Consider the following 22,438-nt stretch of genomic DNA (forward strand, 5'->3'; position numbering starts at 1 on the left):
AGAAAACTTTGTGAAAATTTTATTTCTATAGAAAATTTTGTCAAAATTGTATTTCTATAGAAAATTTTTACATTTTTTTTCAAAATTTTATTTCTATAGAAAACTTTGCCAACTTTTCTATAGAAAATTTTGTCAAAATTTTATTTCTTTAGAAAATTTTGTCAAAATTTTATTTTTATAGAAAATTTTGTAAAAATTTTATTTCTGTAGAAAATTTTGTTAAAGTGTTTTTCTATAGAAAATTTTGTCAAAATTTTATTTCTATACAAAATTGTCAAATATTATTTCTATTGAAAATTTTGTCAAAATTTTATTTCTATAGAAAATTTTGTCAAAATTTTATTTCTACAGAAAATTTTGTCAAAATTGTATTTCTATAGAAAATTTTGTCAAGTGTTATTTCTATAGAAAATTTTGTCAAAATTTTATTTCTATAAAAAATTTTGTCAAAATATTATTTCTATAGAAAATTTTGTCAAAATTTTATTTCTATAGAAAATTTTGTCAAAACTTTATTTCTATAGAAGATTTTGTCAATATTTTATTTATATAGAAAAGTTTTGCTAAATATTATTTCTACAGAATTTCTTTTTTTTTTTAATTTTATTTCTATAGAGTATTTTTGCAAAATGTTATCTCTATAGAAAATTTTGTCAACATTTTATTTCTATAGAAAATTTTGTCAAAACTTTATTTCTATAGAAGATTTTGTCAATATTTTATTTATATAGAAAAGTTTTGCAAAATATTATTTCTATAGTTTTTTTTTTAATTTTTTTCTATAGAGTATTTTTGCAAAATTTTATATCTATAAAATATTTTTGTCACATTTTATTTCTATAGAATATTTTTGCAAAATGTTATTTCTATAGAAAATTTTTCAAAATTTTATTGCGATAGAAAATTTTTTCAACATTTTATTATTATATTATAGATAGAAAATTTTGTCAAAATTTTGTTTTCACAGAAAATTTTGTCAAAGTTTTATTTATATAGAAAATTATGTCAAAATTTTATTTATATAGAAAATTTTGTCACAATTTTATTGCGATAGAAAATGTTGTCAAAATTTTATTTCTATAGAAAATTTTTTCAAAATTTTATTTCTATGGAAAATTATTTCAAAACTTTATTTCTATAGAAAATTTTGCAAATTTTTTTCTATTGAAAATTTTGTCAATATTTTATTTCTATAGAACATTTTATCAAAATTTGTTTCTATAGAAAATTGGAAATTTTGTTAATTTTTTTTTATAGAAAATTCTGTTAAAATGGGAGATTTTGTTAAAATTTTATTTCTATAGAAAATTTTGTCAAAATTCTATTTCTATAGAAAATGTTGTCAAAATTATATTTCTATAGAAAATTTTGTCAAAATTTTATTTCTATAGAAAATTTTGTTAAAACATCGTCAACCATAAAATGCTTGCCAAAATCGAATGCCTATTTTCTTAGAAAATAACATGATTACGACAAACGCGTTACATGTCCCACATCCAAAAATAATATGTTGCTCTTGAAGCATATTAGATATTATCCTTCTGTGGGTTTATTATTGTTTTGTTGGCCATAATATTAAAAGTTTGAAGGATATAATGCCTATAAATCCATTTTGATTCTAATTTTTTTTTTTTTTATTTCAATTTTTTGCTTCTGAACAATAACAAACAGCCACCCTGTATATCCTTGAGTTATTTGATATTTAGGTTAGTTTGCACCACATCGGGCTGCCACCTAACCAAACCTAACCCAACGTAGTTTAGATTAGGTTTGGTATAGTGGCAGCTCGATATTTCAATGCTCTCCTAGACTGTTGCGATATTACAGTAGTGAACTTTTCTCCTTTTATGACCGAGTCCGAACGGTGTTTCACATTGCGGTGAAACCATTTAGAGAAGGTTAGGTTAGGTTAGGTGGCAACCCGATGTATCAGGCTCACTTAGACTATTCAGTCCATTGTGATACCACTTTAGTGAACTCTTCTCTGTTATCACTGAGTGCTGCCCAATTCCATGTTAAGCTCAATGACAAGGGACCTCCTTTTTATAGCCGAGCCCGAACGGCGTTCCAAATTGCAGTGAATCCATTTAGAGAAGTTTTGAAACCCTCAGAAATGTCACCAGCATTACTGAGGTGGGATAATCCACCGCTGAAAAACTTTTTGGTGTTCGGTCGAAGCAAGAATCGAACCCACGACCTTGTGTATGCAAGGCGGGCATGCTAACCACTGCACCACGGTGGCTCCATTCAGCAATTTCACCAGCATGTCAACCGCAGGAAACTTGTTTGGTTTTTGGGCGAAACTGGAAATGAACCCTAGCCATTGCACGACGGTGTCTCCCACGCCATGATCATCCTCTACTTCTGAAATTTTCAAGTACAGTTGCCTCCGAGATTACCGGAACTTATAAGCATAAATAATTAAGATTTTATATATATTCATACATACCCCAATGGTACAGTGGGGGTATAAAAACAAACCAATACGACAAACTTATTTTATTTTGCACATACGACTTCACCTGCAACATTTAGGCTTCTCTTGATTGAACTTCTCTAGGAACCATTCCATGACCACAAACTGTAACCAATCATACAAAATTTAATGCATGTGTGACTTTGTTTCATGTCATTCCTTTTGTCTGTCCGTCTGTCAGCTTTTGTGAAATTCTGCGAGTATTTGCTGCGTTCATCTGGCAATATTTGGTGGTGTCTTAAGTGTAACAGCTGTGGTTTAACGTGCATTTTGTCTACTTAAGCTATTTTACGAATGCCATGGAATGGAGAGGTGGGGGAACAAAAGCAAAAGCGCCTTGAAATGAAGAAGAAGGTCGAACAGCGTCATAAGACGAATTGAAGAAATCAGCAACTATGAAATGAAAGAAAATGCTATGAGATTCACTAATGCTTGAAACTCAAACCATAACGCACATGGTCTTCGTAATATAAAAATATTCAGCTTTTTTGTTGATTTCTTTTACTGTTTCTGTGGTATTTTTATATGACCCAACCATCCGTGACTGAATGATAAACAGAAATCCTTGGATTTCATCAGTAATCAAAGTTGGAAAAAGCTAAAGTGAATGAAAGGATCAAACGAAACGAAAGCTAAGAGGATGTATGGCTTGTGGTGAAACACATTTGCCATGAAGAGTACGGTAGGGGGGGGGGGGGGGGGGGTGGATTTATTTGACTCTGGGTGATAGTAAAACTAAATTGCACGTTTATGCTTAGTCCCTCTGCAAGACATCACATTACATTACCAGTGTCTGTTTTTCTTTCGAATTGTATCATACAGTGGTTTAGATTTTTCTTGAACTTATTACAATTTTGGTTATAGAATCGAGACTTTTGGAGGGTCTTTGGTCAATGAGTGGAAGCAACCGAACTGAAACAAAACATGCCCGGTTCCAAAGAATTTGTCTTTTCAATAATAATTGTAATTGATTCCGAGCCAAAGAAGCGGGGTATTTAAATAAAACACAATTCTCTTTTAAATTTGAGTTTTGCGTATTTTTTGCTAGGAAACGGATTTTAATTTATTCGTTTTTTTCAGATTTTTTCTTTATGTGCTATGTAAGACTAAATTCAGACTCGACTTCAAATAGAAAGAAAGTGAAAAACGTCTTTAAATAAAGTGTTGAAAAATATTTCCTATTGTTGAATGCTTTTTTGGTTTGTAGTCAAGATACATACAAAAGGACCGCAAATTTAAAGACGATTTCATTAATTTTGAAGAATTTTTCAGAACCTTCTCCTTGGCCGACTTTTTGAAAATTGGAATTAAATTTTCCGATTTTCTCTACATTTTCAGGGATGGTTGAAGGTGATCTCTAGGCAAAGATCTGCTATTTTATTTTTTGATATTTGGTGGGGAAGAGAAGCAGCACATTGTAACTCTCTAAACTTCTCCGATTTAGTTGAAATTTACATATGAAGTTAACATGCACAGAAAAAAATATCACCAACATATTTCCAATTAAAAAGTTTATTGAAGTTGAAAGTTTTTTCAATTAATAAGTTAATTGATACAATTAACTTTTTAATCAAGATGGAAACATTAAGTTAAATAAGTCAATGATTGTAAATTTTAAAATTTTCAATTACAAAATTAATTGATACAATTAACTTTTTAATCAAATTCGGAAGACTAAGTCAATTAAAAAAAGTGATGAACATTTCTTAATGCAAATAAAAACTCTAAGCCAATTCAGAAAGTAATTGAAAATAGTTATCTTTTTTAAATAAAAATTAATTGGGGTTTTCAATCAAAATCAATTAAATTTTTAATTGAATCAATTAAAAACCCAATTGAAAATTGCTAATGAAATCAATTAATTTTTTAATCAAGAATTTGTTCTATGCCCAATTAAAACTGTGATTTATACTACTACATTTTCGTGATTGAAGACATTTCAATTAAAAAATTAATTGGATCAATTAATTTCGTGATTGAATCAGAAAAAAAGTTTTGTGTTTGGGGTACCTGATTTTTTAATAATTGAACGTCTGGCATGGGAGAGGGAGACCTCTTCATTGTCCGACATTTTGATAATTGGACCAAAATTCTCCAATTTGATTTATATTTTTAGGAATGGTTAAAGGTGGCCTCTAAATAATGATCCGCTACCTTATTGTTCAATGCTTGGTTGGAAAAAAGGGACCTTTCCTTTGCCCGGCTTTTTTTTTCAAAGTACACAGAAAAACCTAAACTTCTCCGCTTTACTTGAAATTGAAATACGACTTGGGAGTTTTTCCGAAGTTAATAAGCGGTACCTGATTTTTTAATATCTGTTGGGGAGGGGGACCTCCCTCTTGCCCAACTTTTCAAAAATTGACAAAAGTTCTGCGATTTGCTTGAAATGTTTGAATGTGGTCTCTAGATAAAGATCTGCTTGTTTAAAATTAAAAAATAAAAATAAATAAAAATAAAAATTAAACAAAGGTCTCCGATTTGCTTGGAGTTTTCAGAGATAATTGAAAGTTGAATTTGAATAAAGTCCCGCTACTTTACGTTCCGATAATTGGTCGGAGAGGGAGACCACCCCTTTATCCGACTTTTTTTACATACAATGATTTGCTTCAAATGTTTGAGTGTGGTCTCTAGATAAAGATCTGCTTGTTTACTTTCTAATATTTGGCCGAAAGGGGACCTCGCCCTTTTCCGACATTGTGAAAAATTAACCAAAAGTATCCGATTTGTTTTGAATTTTCAGAGATGATTGAAGGTTGAATCTGAATAAAGCCCCGCTATTTTACTTTCCGATATTTGGTCGGAAAGGGCGACCATCCATTTATCCGATTTTTTTAATACAATGAAAAAACTTACTTTTCCGATTTATTACAAATAATAACAATATTTATTCAAGCTTATTTGACAAAAAATTCTCGGATTTATTTGAAATTTAGAAAGGACGTGGGGGAGGTTATGAAGATAATGTGGGGTATGTGATTTTTTAATATTTGGGAGGAACGAGGACCAATGAAAGTTCTTGAAAATTTCAGGGAAGGTTGAGGTGCCGTCTAGACAAAGATCCGCTACATATTTAGTTGGGGAGGAGGACCTCCTCTTGTACGACATTTTTATACCCTGCGCCACACTGTGGAACAGGGTATTATAGTGCATATGTTGCAACACACAGAAGGAGATATGATAGACACATGGTGTCTTTGGCAAAAATGCACAGGGTGGGCTCCCGAGTCGATATAGCGATGTCCGTCTGTCCGTGAACACATTTTTGTAATCAAAGTCTAGGTCGCAGTTTTAGTTCAATCGACTTCAAATTTGGCACAAGTATGTGTTTTGGCTCAGAATAGATACCTGTTGATTTTGGAAGAAATCGGTTCAGATTTAGATATAGCTCCCATATATATCTTTCGCCCGATATGGACTAATACGGTCCCAGAAGCCAGAGTTTTACCCCAATTTGGTTGAAATTTTGCACAGGGAGTAGAATTAGTAATGTAGTCAAGTGTGCCAAATTTGGTTGAAATCGGTTCAGATTTAGATATAGTTCCCATATATATCTTTCGCCCGATATGGACTAATATGGTCCCAGAAGCCAGAGTTTTACCCCAAATTGGTTGAAATTTTGTACCAGTAGTACAATTAGTAGCGTAGTCTAGTGTGCAAAATTTTATTGAAATCGGTTCAGATTTAGATATAGCTCCCATATATAGCTTTCGCCCGATTTACACTCATATGACCACAGAGGCCAATTTTTAACTCCGATTTAGTTGAAATTTTGCACAGGGAGTAGAATTAGTATTGTAGCTATGCGTGCCAACTTTGGTTGAAATCGGATCAGATTTAGATATAGCTCCCATATATAGCTTTCGCCCGATTTACACTCATATGACCACAGAGGCCAATGTTTTAGTTCGATTTAGTTGAAATTTTGCACAGGGAGTAGAATTAGCATTGTAGCTATGCGTGCCAAATTTGGTTGAAATCGGTTCAGATTTAGATACAGCTCCCATATATAGCTTTCGCCCGATTTACATTCATATGACCACAGAGGCCAATTTTTTGATCCTATTTAGTTGAAATTTTGCACAGGGAGTAGAATTAGCATTGTAGCTATGCAAGCCAAATTTGGTTGAAATCGGTTCAGATTTAGATATATCTCCCATATATAGCTTTCGCCCGATTTACACTCATATGACCATAGAGGCCAATTTTTAACTCCGATTTAGTTGAAATTTTGCACAGGGAATAGAATTAGCATTGTAGCTATGCGTGCCAAATTTGGTTGAAATCTGTTCAGATTTAGATATAGCTCCCATATATAGCTTTCGCCCGATTTACATTCATATGACCACAGAGGCCAATTTTTTGGTTCGATTTAGTTGAAATTTTGCACAGGGAGTAGTATTAGCATTGTTACTATACGTGCCAAATTTGGTTGAAATCGGTTCAGATTTAGATATAGCTCCCATATATATGTTTTTCAGATTTCGACAAAAATGGTCAAAATACCAACATTTTCCTTGTTAAATCGCCACTGCTTAGTCGAAAAGTTGTAAAAATTACTCTAATTTTCCTAAACTTCTAATACATATACATCGAGCGGTAAATCATAAATAAACTTTTGCGAAGTTTCCTTAAAATTGCTTCAGATTTAAATGTTTCCCATATTTTTTTACTAAAATTGTGTTCCACCCTAGTGCATTAGCCAACTTAAATTTTGAGTCTATAGAATTTGTAGAAGTCTATCAAATTCTGTCCAAATCGAGTGATATTTAAATGTATGTATTTGGGACAAACCTTTATATATTTGACGGATGTGATATGGTATCTAAAATTTAGATCTACAAAGTGGGAAAGTCTAAAGTCGGCCCCGCCCGACTTTAGACTTTCCTTACTTGTTTTTTTTTTTTTTTCAAAACAATAAAGCAAAATCTTAACATCTCCAATTTGCTTGAAATTTACACAGAACTTAGAATAAGGTGTGTAAATGAATATACGGTACGCTATTTTTCGATATCTGTTCGAGGAGTTACACATTCTCCTTGCCCGATTTTTTGAAAATTAAGAGTTTTCAGATTTTCTTGAAACTTATATGATTTACTTGAAATTTACGATAGAGAGGGGCACCTCTTCCTTGTCCGATTTTTTAGAAAAGTTAACGTTTTCCGATTTCCTTGAAATATGCAGGGAGTGTAGAGGACGATCCTTTTATGGGAACCAAAACCTCAATTTTTTAATATTTACAAAAAAAAAAAAAAAATATTGTGATATTTATTTTTAAGCTTTAAAATATTTATTTTTTCGCATTTAATTGACTTGAAACATACAGTGAAATCGGATACTCCTCACAAACAAAAAATATTTTTTGTCTTCAATGACGAAATTAATTGATCCAATTAATTTTTAAATGAAATGTCTTCAATCACAGAAATGATAGTATCAATTAAAATATTAATTCATAGTCAATTTAAAACTAATTTATCCAATTAACAAATTAATTGATACTATTAATTTTTGTTTTAATTAAAAAATTTGTTGAATCAATTACATTCTTAATTGAATATGTTTTTAAAACCCAAATAAGACATTAATTGGAAAATTTTTCATGGGATTGTTTTATGAGCACAGATTCTACACAGGAGGAAAAAATAGGTGTACTTTTCTTGTTTGTGCAGTATGGGGACTTTCCCAGGCACTACTCTGTACAAGAGTTCTCCGGTTTATTTTTTGGTTTTATTATCATTGGAGCGCTTATAGTCAAGAAATTTGACATTTTCAATGCATTTTCGGAACAATATTACTTCGAATTTCCGAATTCACATTTTGTCAAATTTAATTAAAATTTTTATCAAATAACGGTCGCAGAAATTTAAATACACAATACATGAAACATTTCTATGGGTGAAATCTTTCTTACAAGTCAATGCTGCTCACTTCTGCTGGACGAGTAATAATTATATGGGTTACACAACTTGAAAAGAAACGAAACACAGCTGAAAGAAATTTTTTGTGTTCCCCCGGAAAACATTGTATGTTTCGAGGACTATAATATCAAAAAACAAGTATATACAGCACTAAGTTTGGCCGTGCCGAATCTTAAATACCAAACACCATGAACCAAATATTAGGGTTTCCTTTGAAATTTCAGGAGGGCTTGAGGACTTGAGGACACTTCCCGAAATAAATTTAAAGATTTCACCTATGAGGACTATATCAGATTCTGGATTTATAAGAACCATTTTTGTTTGAGTTTTAGAGGAATCATTAACATCTCTTGTAAGTGTGCAAGAAAATTATAAAATAACGTCTTGATTTGAAATCTTAAATCTGTAGAAGTAAAATCTGGAAATTTAACATTGAGTTTCAAGCAACTTTCATGATCAGTGCGCCTTCTACACCCTCAAGAAGTGAAGTCGGTCTATATGGAGGCATTACCAAATGGACCGATAAAAACTTAATCCGATACACATTTTTGTGAGCCTAAAATACCAGAATATTTACAATTTTAGGCAAATCAGATAAAAACTACGGTTTCTAGAAACACAAGGAGTTAAATCGGCAGATCGTTCTTATGGGGGCTATACTAAAATATGGACCGATACTCACCGTTTTCGGCACACCTCTTTATGACCCGAAAATACCTCTAGATTTCCAATTTCAGGCAAATTGGATAAAAACTTCGGATTCTAGAAGCCCAAGCAGTAAAATCAGGAAATCGGTCTATATGGGGGTTATACCAAAATATGGACCGATACTCACCATTTTCGGCACACCTCTTTATGGTCCTAAAATACATCTAGGTTTCCAATTTCAGACAAATTGGATAAAAAATACGGTTTCTAAAAGCCCAAGACCACAAATCGGGAGGTCGTTTTATATGGGGACCGTACCAACACATGGACCGATACTCATAATTTTTGGCACACGTATTTGTGGTCCTACAATACCTCTAGATTTCCAATTTCAGGTAAATTGAATAAAAACTGCGGTTTCTATAAGCCCAAGAAGTAAAATCGGGAGATCGGTCTAAATGGGGGCTATACCAAAATATGGACCGATACTCACAATTTTTGGCACACGTATTTGTGGTCCTACAATACCTCTAGATTTCCAATTTCAGGTAAATTGAATAAAAACTGCGGTTTCTATAAGCCCAAGAAGTAAAATCGGGAGATCGGTCTATATGGGGTATATACCAAAACATGGACCATTTTTGGCACACCTTTTTATGGTCATAAAATACCTCTAGATTTCAAATTTCAGGCAAATTGGATAAAAACTACGATTTCTATAAGCCCAAGGCCCCAAATCGGGAGGTCGGTTTATATGGGGACTATATCAAAACCTGGACCGATATAGCCCATCTTCGAACTTGACCTGCCTGCAGACAAAAGACGAGTTTGTGCAAAATTTCAGCACGATTGCTTCATTATTATACCCTGCTCCACACTGTGGAACAGGGTATTATAAGTTAGTGCATATGTTTGCAACACCCAGAAGGAGACGAGATAGACACATGGTGTCTTTGGCAAAAATGCTCAGGGTGGGCTCTTGAGTCGACATAGCGATGTCCGTCTGTCCGTGAACACATTTTTGTAATCAAAGTCTAGGTCGCAGTTTTAGTCCAATCGACTTCAAATTTGGCACAAGTATGTATTTTGGCTCAGAATAGATCCCTATTGATTTTGAAAGAAATCGGTTCAGATTTAGATATAGCTCCCATATATATATTTCGCCCGATATGGACTTATATGGCCCCAGAAGCCAGAGTTTTAACCTAATTTGCTTAAAATTTTGCACAAGAAGAACAATTAGTACTGTAGTCAAGTGTGCCAAATTTTATTGAAATCGGTTCAGATTTAGATATAGCTCCCATATATATCTTTCGCCCGATATGGACTAATACGGTCCCAGAAGCCAGAGTTTTACCCCAATTTAGTTGAAATTTTGCACAAGGAGTAGAATTAGCATTGTAGCTATGCGTGCCAAATTTGGTTGAAATCGGTTCAGATTTAGATATAGCTCCCATATATAGCTTTCGGCCGATTTACACTCATTTGACCATAGAGGCCAATTTTTAACTCCGATTTAGTTGAAATTTTGCACAGGGAGTAGAATTAGCATTATTGCTATGCGTGCCAAATTTGGTTGAAATCGGTTCAGATTTAGATGTAGCTCCCATATATATCTTTCGCCCGATTTACACTCATATGACCACAGAGGCCAATTTTTAACTCCGATTTAGTTGAAATTTTCTACAGGGAGTAGGATAAGCATTGTTGCTATGCGTGCCAAATTTGGTTGAAATCGGTTCAGATTTAGATATAGCTACCATATATATGTTTTTCCGATTTCGACAAAAATGGTCAAAATACCAACATTTTCCTTGTTAAATCGCCGCTTCTTAGTCGAAAAGTTGTAAAAATGACTCTAATTTTCCTAAACTTCTAATAAATGTATATCGAGCGATAAATTATAAATAAACTTTTTCGAAGTTTCCTTAAAATTGCTTCAGATTAAAACGTTTCCCATATTTTGTTACTAAAATTGTGTTCCACCCTAGTGCATTAGCCGACTTAAATTTTGAGTCTATAGATTTTGTAGAAGTCTATCAAATTCTGTTCGGATCGAGTGATATTTAAATGTATGTATTTGGGACAAACCTTTATATATAGCCCCCAACATATTTGACGGATGTGATATGGTATCGAAAATTTACACCTACAAAGTGGTGCAGGGTATAATATAGTCGGCCCCGCCCGACTTTAGACTTTCCTTACTTGTTGAAGACTGTAGCGTGATTACAACAGACAGGCTGACAGACGGACATCGTTATATCGTCTTAGAATTTCTCCCTGATCAAAAATATATATACTTTATATAGTCGGAAATCGATATTTCGATGTGTTACAAACGGAATGACAAACTTATTATACCCCCGTCACCATTCTATGCTGGTGGGTATAAAAATTATATATATCTCTTCACTTTGTCACTCTACCTATTAGTCACCCTGCATATTCATATAGCAAAGGAAATACAACTAGAATTTTCACAATTGCTCCCCTTCTTACACCACTATACACTATTCCCTGTCATTCATATAAGCATCACCAACATACAATTACCATTAGTTTTATTAAATGATTTTTAGTAGTATTAAGATTTAATTTCTCAGATATAGTTATGTTACATAGGGGACGGATGAGAATACGAAAATGATTTCAATATATGTACATGTTCACAATTCATTGGAAGATAACGTTGCAAAATTTTCCATAAAAGAGATTGAAGAAAATTCCAATATAGCCCCATGAAAATTGTATAATCCTTTTTTGTTTTCTCATTTCAAATTATATATGCATAGATAGCGTCTGTGTGTGTGTGAGTGAAAGAGAACACGAGGCATTCAGTTGCTTGTTAACTTTTTTCCCCAGCGGCGGATTTGTTTAGTTCTCTTAAAACGATGCCTTTCGTCAGTCATTCTTACTAATGGTATTATCATGTATGGCACCGCAAGCCGAATTTTAAATATCCACCACCATGGAAAAAATAGTTTGATTAATTCCATTTTTTGAGCAACACACACAACTCATGTGGTGAAAATAGGGTACCTCATTTTTTGATATCTGGTGAAGTAGGGGGACCCGCAACTTTTCCAAAATTGGTCCAAAGTTCTCCAATTTGGTTGAAATTTTCAAGAAAGGTTACGGGTTAATGTCTATGCAAAGACCCGTTACTTTATTTTTTGATATTTAGTCGCGGAGGGGGACCTCCTCTTTGTGCGACTTTGTTTTTTTTAAGGGCTAATCAAAATGGGTATTTGTATTTTTAGGACAAGAAATCTTTGTCACCACGACAATATTTTCATCAGTGTCATTATTTACAATTCACTAGAGACCCGATATTAACCGAATTTCCACTTTTTTCTTTAACCGCAGCAAAATTCTTCACCTAATTTAAGATTCGGTGCAGCCGAAAGTTTTGACGTACACTGAAAAAAATATTGACCTAGTAGATTATGCAACTTAAATTTTAGGACTCGAACTTTACGCAATGCTAAGGACAAAATTCTTTAAAACAATGACATTTTAATTAAAAGAAATTTTATAATCCTTGCATCAAAATTTTTTATACCCTCCATCATAGAATGGGGGTATATTAACTTTGTCATTCCGTTTGTAACACATCGAAATATTGCTCTAAGACCCCATAAAGTATATATATTCTGGGTCGTGGTGAAATTCTGAGTCGATCTAAGCATGTCCGTCCGTCCGTCCGTCCGTCCGTCCGTCTGTTGAAATCATGCTAACTTCCGAACGAAACAAGGTATTGACTTGAAACTTGGCACAAGTAGTTGTTATCGATGTAGGTCAGATGGTATTGAAAATGGGCCATATCGGTCCACTTTTACGTATAGCCCCCATATAAAGGGACCCTCAGATTTGGCTTGTGGAGCCTCTAACGGAAGCATATTTCATCCGATCCGGCTGAAATTTGGTACATGGTGTTGGTATATGGTCTCTAACACCCATGCAAAAATTGGTCCACATCGGTCCATAATTATATATAGCCCCCATATAAACCGATCCCCAGATTTGGCTTGCGGAGCCTAAAAGAGAAGCAAATTTCATCCAATCTGGCTGAAATTTGGTACATGGTGTTGGTATATGGTCTCTAACAACCACGCAAAAATTTGTCCACATCGGTCCATAATTATATATAGCCCCCATATAAACCGATCCCCAGATTTGGCTTGTGGAGCCTCTAAGAGAAGCATATTCCAACCGATCCGGCTGAAATTTGGTACATGGTGTTGGTATATGGTCTCTAACAACCGTGCAAAAATTGGTCCACATCGGTCCATAATTATATATAGCCCCCATATAAACCGATCCCCAGATTTGGCTTGTGGAGCCTCTAAGAGAAGCATATTCCAACCGATCCGGCTGAAATTTGGTACATGATGTTGGTAAATGGTCTCTAACAACCATGCAAAATTTGGTCCATATCGGTCTTTAATTATATATAGCCCCCATATAAACCGATCCCCAGATTTGGCTTGTGGAGCCTCTAAGAGAAGCAAATTGCATCCGATCCGGCTGAAATATGATACATGGTATTGGTATATGGTCTCTAACAACCGTGCAAAAATTGGTCCACATCGGTCCATAATTGTATATAGCGCCCATATAAAGCGATCCCCAGATTTGGGTTGCGGAGCCTCAAAGAGAAGCAAATTTCATCCGATCCGGTTGTAATTTGGAACATGGTGTTAGTATATGATCTTTAACAACCGTGCCAGAATTGGTCCATAACGGTCCATAATTATATATAGGCCCCATATAAAACGTTCTCCAGATTTGACCTCCGAAGCCTCTTGGAGGAGCAAAATTCATCCGATCCGGTTCAAATTAGGAACGTGGTGTTAGTATATGGTCGCTAAGGACCATACCAAAATTGGTCCAATCACACAAAAATTGGTCCATATGGGTTCATAATCATGGTTGCCACTAGAGCCAAAAATAATCTACCAAAATTTTATTTCTATAAAAATTTTGTCAAAATTTTATTTCTATAGAAAATTTTGTTCAAATTTTATTCGGTTCATAATCATGGTTGCCACTCGAGCCAAAAATAATCTACCAAGATTTTATTTCTATAGAAAATTTTGTCAAAAGTTTATTTCTATAGAAAAGTTTGTTAAAATTTTATTTCTGTAGAAATTTTTGTCAAAATTTTCTTTCTATAGAAAATTTTGTCAAAATTGTTATTTCTATAGAAAATTTTGTGAAAATTTTATTTCTATAGAAAATTTTGTTAAAATTTTATTTCTGTAGAAAATGTTGTCAAAATTTTTTGTCTACTTTGTCAAACTGGATTATATACGTATTGGATCGATCTGTTTTTATTTAATATATACCACGTATGGACTTACATACAATTTAGAAGATGGTGTTAGGAGGTTTTAAGATACCTTGCCATTGGCAAGCGTTACCGCAACTTAAGTAATTCGATTGAGGAATGCAGTGTTTAGAAGAAGTTTCTACGCAATCCATGATGGAGGGTACATAAGCTTCGGCCTGGCCGAACTTACGGCCGTATATACATGTTTTCATTAAATTTAGGACACAAATCTTGAAATTTTGCGTCCCTCTGTTGAAGTTGTGGATCTTTGAAGTAAGGCAAATATTCCTTAAAATAAAGAAAAACATTTGTAATTTAAAGAAATCGTCCTTAACTCAACTGACATATTGAACTTTTAAATTTAAGATAAAAACTCTTCAAATATAGGCTATGACTTGTTTTAAGGATTTGCATCTTTGGTTTAAAGTTTTTTTCGCACTAAGAAAACAGCTTTTACTTTGAAGTACTTGGAATAATCTAGACTTTGAAACTGGAATTTGTTTGTACATGAATACCTTTATTAATATATCGCAAACAGAGAATAAAAATTCGATGAATGAGATCTGTGTCCAATTTTAATTTTATCGATTCTCAAACAGAGAGTAAAAATTCGATGAATGAGATCTGTGTCCAATTTTAATTTTATTGATCCTAGATTTAAAGCCAGGGAGGTCCGTAAAAATGTCTTTATTTTAAAGAAGTCGCATCTTTGGCTCGGGATCAATCAAAAATTCTTATAGGAAGGTCAAAATCTTTGGATCCATTTTGAGTGTATATACTGAAAGGCTAGCACTAACCCCAAAATAGAACCTCTCTTCAAACCAGGCCTCCTAAGCAACATTTCCTCCCGCCGTATTATTATTATTTTTTTTATTTATTTTGCTTTTGTAGTTATGATGTTCAATTCTTCGCATACATTGCTTTGTTGACTGGTTGTATGTATAGTCGTTTATCGTGCACAACATGCCATAAATCTTAGTTAATTAAAGTGATTTTTATTATGGCTGATATCAGTTTTAAAATATAACAAGTCATAGCCTATATTTGAAGAGTTTTTATCTTAAATTTAAAAGTTCAATATGTCAGTTGAGTTAAGGACGATTTCTTTAAATTACAAATGTTTTTCTTTATTTTAAGGAATATTTGCCTTACTTCAAAGATCCACAACTTCAACAGAGGGACGCAAAATTTCAAGATTTGTGTCCTAAATTTAATGAAAACATGTATATACGGCCGTAAGTTCGGCCAGGCCGAAGCTTATGTACCCTCCATCATGGATTGCGTAGAAACTTCTTCTAAACACTGCATTCCTCAATCGAATTACTTAAGTTGCGGTAACGCTTGCCAATGGCAAGGTATCTTAAAACCTCCTAACACCATCTTCTAAATTGTATGTAAGTCCATACGTGGTATATATTAAATAAAAACAGATCGATCCAATACGTATATAATCCAGTTTGACAAAGTAGACAAAAAATTTTGACAACATTTTCTACAGAAATAAAATTTTAACAAAATTTTCTATAGAAATAAAATTTTCACAAAATTTTCTATAGAAATAACAATTTTGACAAAATTTTCTATAGAAAGAAAATTTTGACAAAAATTTCTACAGAAATAAAATTTTAACAAACTTTTCTATAGAAATAAACTTTTGACAAAATTTTCTATAGAAATAAAATCTTGGTAGATTATTTTTGGCTCGAGTGGCAACCATGATTATGAACCGAATAAAATTTGAACAAAATTTTCTATAGAAATAAAATTTTGACAAAATTTTTATAGAAATAAAATTTTGGTAGATTATTTTTGGCTCTAGTGGCAACCATGATTATGAACCCATATGGACCAATTTTTGTGTGATTGGACCAATTTTGGTATGGTCCTTAGCGACCATATACTAACACCACGTTCCTAATTTGAACCGGATCGGATGAATTTTGCTCCTCCAAGAGGCTTCGGAGGTCAAATCTGGAGAACGTTTTATATGGGGCCTATATATAATTATGGACCGTTATGGACCAATTCTGGCACGGTTGTTAAAGATCATATACTAACACCATGTTCCAAATTACAACCGGATCGGATGAAATTTGCTTCTCTTTGAGGCTCCGCAACCCAAATCTGGGGATCGCTTTATATGGGCGCTATATACAATTATGGACCGATGTGGACCAATTTTTGCACGGTTGTTAGAGACCATATACCAATACCATGTATCATATTTCAGCCGGATCGGATGCAATTTGCTTCTCTTAGAGGCTCCACAAGCCAAATCTGGGGATCGGTTTATATGGGGGCTATATATAATTAAAGACCGATATGGACCAAATTTTGCATGGTTGTTAGAGACCATTTACCAACATCATGTACCAAATTTCAGCCGGATCGGTTGGAATATGCTTCTCTTAGAGGCTCCACAAGCCAAATCTGGGGATCGGTTTATATGGGGGCTATATATAATTATGGACCGATGTGGACCAATTTTTGCACGGTTGTTAGAGACCATATACCAACACCATGTACCAAATTTCAGCCGGATCGGTTGGAATATGCTTCTCTTAGAGGCTCCACAAGCCAAATCTGGGGATCGGTTTATATGGGGGCTATATATAATTATGGACCGATGTGGACAAATTTTTGCGTGGTTGTTAGAGACCATATACCAACACCATGTACCAAATTTCAGCCAGATTGGATGAAATTTGCTTCTCTTTTAGGCTCCGCAAGCCAAATCTGGGGATCGGTTTATATGGGGGCTATATATAATTATGGACCGATGTGGACCAATTTTTGCATGGGTGTTAGAGACCATATACCAACACCATGTACCAAATTTCAGCCGGATCGGATGAAATATGCTTCCGTTAGAGGCTCCACAAGCCAAATCTGAGGGTCCCTTTATATGGGGGCTATACGTAAAAGTGGACCGATATGGCCCATTTTCAATACCATCTGACCTACATCGATAACAACTACTTGTGCCAAGTTTCAAGTCAATACCTTGTTTCGTTCGGAAGTTAGCATGATTTCAACAGACGGACGGACGGACGGACGGACGGACGGACGGACGGACGGACGGACGGACGGACATGCTTAGATCGACTCAGAATTTCACCACGACCCAGAATATATATACTTTATGGGGTCTTAGAGCAATATTTCGATGTGTTACAAACGGAATGACAAAGTTAATATACCCCCATTCTATGATGGAGGGTATAAAAATATAATTAGTTGTGCCACATAAAATGATTGTGAAATGAACAGCAAAAACTGTCACACAACAACACTATCACCATTCACACATGAACCATGACAAAACCAATTGTTGTCGCTATTCATGTCAATGTTGAGATACTTTTAAAGGTTACATTACCACACAACCACTGACACCAGTTGGTGATGGTGGTATTGTTATTCACTTTATGTAGCACCATTATCTCCTATATGTTGCTGGTTCTTTTAACGGCATTTACTAACTCTGACGAGGTTAATGCTAAATTCCAGGATGATGATGTTGATGATGTCCTGATGTATGTTAGTTTTAGTGTTATTGTTGTTACACTACTGTTGTTATTGTCCATGTAATTTATTATAACTTCATCTGCACATGTTTATTAACACCATGGCATAGTATTGCGATATTAAGGAGGCTTGACAGTAGGACATCAAAAAGTTTGAAAATGAAATTCATTTTAATTCAAGAGTGTGGCATACACCCAGAGAAGGAATAACCTTTTTGCGATAAACATATTCCATGATCTCCGTCTAAAATACGAAATACGTTTCGGAATGTGGTAATTCCGAAACGTGCGTCCATCCAACCATCTTACAGTCTATAGGGCTTTGCCCAAATAAATTTGACAAACATTCTTTTCCTCTGTTGGTTAAGCTACACTGTAGTTTAGTCAATGTATGGTTTTAAGCTGAAATCAAAAAAACAACAACAATGATTAAAGAACAAAAACCAACAATAATAAAACAGAAATAAAATTTTGACAAAAAAGTTCTATAGAAATAAAATTTTGACAACGTTTTCTATAGGAATAAAATTTTGGTAAAATTATCTATAGAAAATATAATTTTTACCAAATTTGCTATAGAAATATAATTTTGACAAAAAAGTTCTACAGAAATAAAATTTTGATAACATTTTCTATAGAAATAAAATTTTGACAAAATATTCTACAGGAGTAAAATTTTTTCAAAATTTTCTGTAGAATTAAAGTTTTGACAAATTTTTCTATAGAAATAAAATTTTAACAAAAAAGTTCTATAGAAATAAAATTTTGACAATGTTTTCTATAGGAATAAAATTTTGGTAAAATTATCTATAGAAAATTAAATTTTGACAAAATTTGCTATAGAAATAAAATTTTGACAAAAAAGTTCGACAGAAATAAAATGTTGATAATATTTTGTATAGAAATAAAATGTTGACAAAATATTCTACAGGAATAAAATTTTAACAAAATTTTCTTTAGAATTAAAGTTTTGACAAATTTTTCTATAGAAATAAAATGTTGATAAAATTTTCTATAGAAATGAAATTTTAGCAAATTTTCTAAGAAAAATACAATTTTGACAAAATTTTCTATGTAGTAAAATTTTGTCACAATTTTCTAAGAAATAAAATTTTGACAATGTTTTCTATAGAAATAAAATTTTGGTAAAATTATCTATATAAATAAAATTTAAACAAAATTTTCTATAGAAATAAAATTTTGAGATTATTTTCTAGAAAAATTTAACTTTGGCAAAATTTTCTACACAAATTTAGTTTAGTCAAAATTTTTCCAAATTTTATAAGAAATAAAATTTTGCCAAAATTTCCTAAAAAAATAAAATTTTGACAATGTTTTCTATAGAAATAAAATTTTTGTCAAATTATCTATAGAAATAAAATTTTGACAAATTTTTCTATAGAAATAAAATTTTGACAAATTTTTCTATAGAAATAAAATTGTGAGAAAATTTTCTAGAAAAATTTAGTTTTGCCAAAATTTTCTGGAAAAATTTAATTTTGTGAAAATTTTCTATAAAATAAAATTTTGACAAAATTTGCTATAGAAATAAAATTTTGACAAAATTTTATATAGAAATACCATTTTGACAACATTTTCTATAGAAATAAAATTTTGACAAAATTTTCTATATAAATATAAGTTTGAGAAAATTTTCTAAAGAGATTTAATTTTCTAGAAAAAATTAATTTTGTCAAAATTTTCTAGAAAAATTTAGTTTTGCCAAAATTTTCTAGAAAAATTTAATTTTGTAAAAATTTTCTATAAAATAAAATGTTGACAAAATTTGCTATAGAAATAAAATTTTCACAAAATTTTCTATAGAAATAAAACTTTGACAGAATTTTATATAGAAATACCATTTTGACAACATTTTCTATAGAAATAAAATTTTGACAAAATTGTCTATATAAATATAAGTTTGAGAAAATTTTCTTAAAAAGATTTAATTTTGTCAAATTTTCTACAAAATAAAATTTTGACAAAATTTTCTATAGAAATAAAATTTTGTCTAATAAAATTTTGACAAAAAAATTCTATAGAAATAAAATTTTGACAATGTTTTCTATAGGAATAAAATTTTGGTAAAATTATGTATAGAAAATAAAATTTTGATAAAATTATGCTATAGAAATAAAATTTTGATAAAATTATGCTATAGAAATAAAATTTTGACAAAAAAGTTCGACAGAAATAAAATGTTGGTAATATTTTCTATAGAAATAAAATTTTGACAAAATATTCTACAGGAATAAAATCAAAATTTGCTATAGAAATAAAATTTTGACACAATTTTCTATAGAAATAAAATTTTGTTGTTTCTTAGTGCAGCTTAAAACCATACATTGACTACACTACAAGTGTAGGTTAACCAACAGAGGAAAAGAATGTTTGTCAAATTTATTTGGGCAAAGCCCAATAGACTGCAAGATGGTTGGATGTACAGCTGTTTCGGAATTACCACATTCCTTATCAACAATAACCAACAAAACGAAACAAAATTTTCTATAGAAATAAAATTTTGTCGAAATTTTCTATAGAAATAAAATTTTGACAAAATTTTATATAGAAATAAAGTTTGGCAAAATTTTCCATAGAAATAAAATGTTGACAAAATTTTCTATAGAAATAAAATTTTGATACAATTTTCTACAGGAATAAATATTTGACAAAATTTTTTATAGAAATAAAATTTTGGCAAAATTTTCTCTAGAAATTAAATTTTGCAAAATGTTCTATAGAAATAAAGTTTTTACAAAAGTTTCCATAGAAATAAAATGTTGACAAAATTTTCCATAGAAATAAAATGTTGACAAAACTTTTTTTATAGAAATACAATTTTGACACAATTTTCTATAGAAATAAAATGTTGACAAAATTTTCTATAGAAACAAAATTTTGACAAAATTTTCTATTGAAATAAAAATGCAATAACATTTCCTCACTGTTGGTTAAAGCAATAAAAAATAGTATTTGTACAACATTTTCTATAGAAATAAAATTTTTATATTTATTTTAATAAAATTATATTTTTGTTTTGATATGAACTTTAAGCCCTGCGTTGTCTAAAATACAAGAGTAGCTTAACCAACAGAGGAAAATATTGTTTTTTTCGCATTTAATTGGGATTTATTTAATTTGGTAGGTTTGTGGTGAAAATTTCTTGAAATTTTGGTAGGTTAGTTTTGGCACGAGTGGTAACCGTGTTCCCCATAAAAAAATAAATCTTGCTTACGTACAATTTTTATATAGTTTCTTCTAAAATTATTTACACATTATTTCTAAAAATTCAATTCGTATAATTTTATTAATCACACCAACTTTTTCTCATTTTAAATTTTTTGAATCAATAGTTTCAAAATTTCTGCCAAATACAAACTGACAATGCAAAATGGCTGATATTACCAATCTAGCAAAAACAATAGGTTGTTCTAAAAGCACAACTTTAAAAGTACTTCCAAAACTGTTATCCTAAGGATAGATTTTATTTTAATTAACCAGGAAATTCTTTTTAATCAATTATTTATATATAACAATTTGCATATTTTTAAGCAATAACTGTAACTTTTGCTGCCTAATATACGTTAGAAACACTGTAAGAGTTAATGAAATTGTCGAATTTTTGATAGCATTAGAATGTGTTAAAAATCATAAAAACTTATAAAAATTATCTATTTGGTGAAGTATCACGATTTGTTTTAATTCACATCCCAAACACTACACTCGCATCACACATTAAGACATGGTGCATTTTCAGTGCAATAGCTACTGAAATGGTGGACGTCCTATGGAAAGCCAATGTAAGAACCATCGTTTGCACTATTTTTTCGCGAAGCTTCTTTTCTGGGAATGTATATAACAGAAATGTGTATCAATATAATAGAAAAAATGAAAACTGAATATACTTAACTCATGAGATTTGAAAATAGCGATTTTATTTATCAGACCACGTATCATTTAAAATAGAAACAGTTTAATTATTTAATTAACAGAAACAGTCTAACAGTTAAATTAGAATTTTTCAAAATTAAATAATATAATATGAACATCAAAATCATATTAACCAGATTCGATGCACATCCTCTGTGTTATACATTTAAAATTATTAGAACTTAAAATTCTCTCGAAAACCGCCATGGGATCGTTTCAGTAACATCAATATAAATTTTATTAATGTAACTCATACGCACCCCGAAAACCACAAAGATTGTAATGAACATTCTAACTTAATCAAAGCGAAGGTTTTCCTATTGAATTAACTATAGAAACAAAATGTTGAGAAAATTTTCTGTATAAATAAAATTCTGACAAAGTTTTCTAAAGAAATAAAAATGTGACAAAATTTTCTAAAGAAATAAAATTCTGACTCAATTTTCTATAGAAACAAAATTTTTACAAAATTTTCTATAGAAACAAAATTTTTACAAAATTTTCTATAGAAATAAAATTTTGACAAATATTTCTCTAAAAAAATTAATTACAAAATTTTCTATAGAAATAAAATTTTCTATAGAAATAAAATTTTGACAAAATT

The sequence above is a fragment of the Haematobia irritans genome, chromosome 3 (genome assembly GCF_050003625.1).
Source record: "Haematobia irritans isolate KBUSLIRL chromosome 3, ASM5000362v1, whole genome shotgun sequence".
Classification (NCBI taxonomy): Eukaryota; Metazoa; Arthropoda; class Insecta; order Diptera; family Muscidae; genus Haematobia; species Haematobia irritans.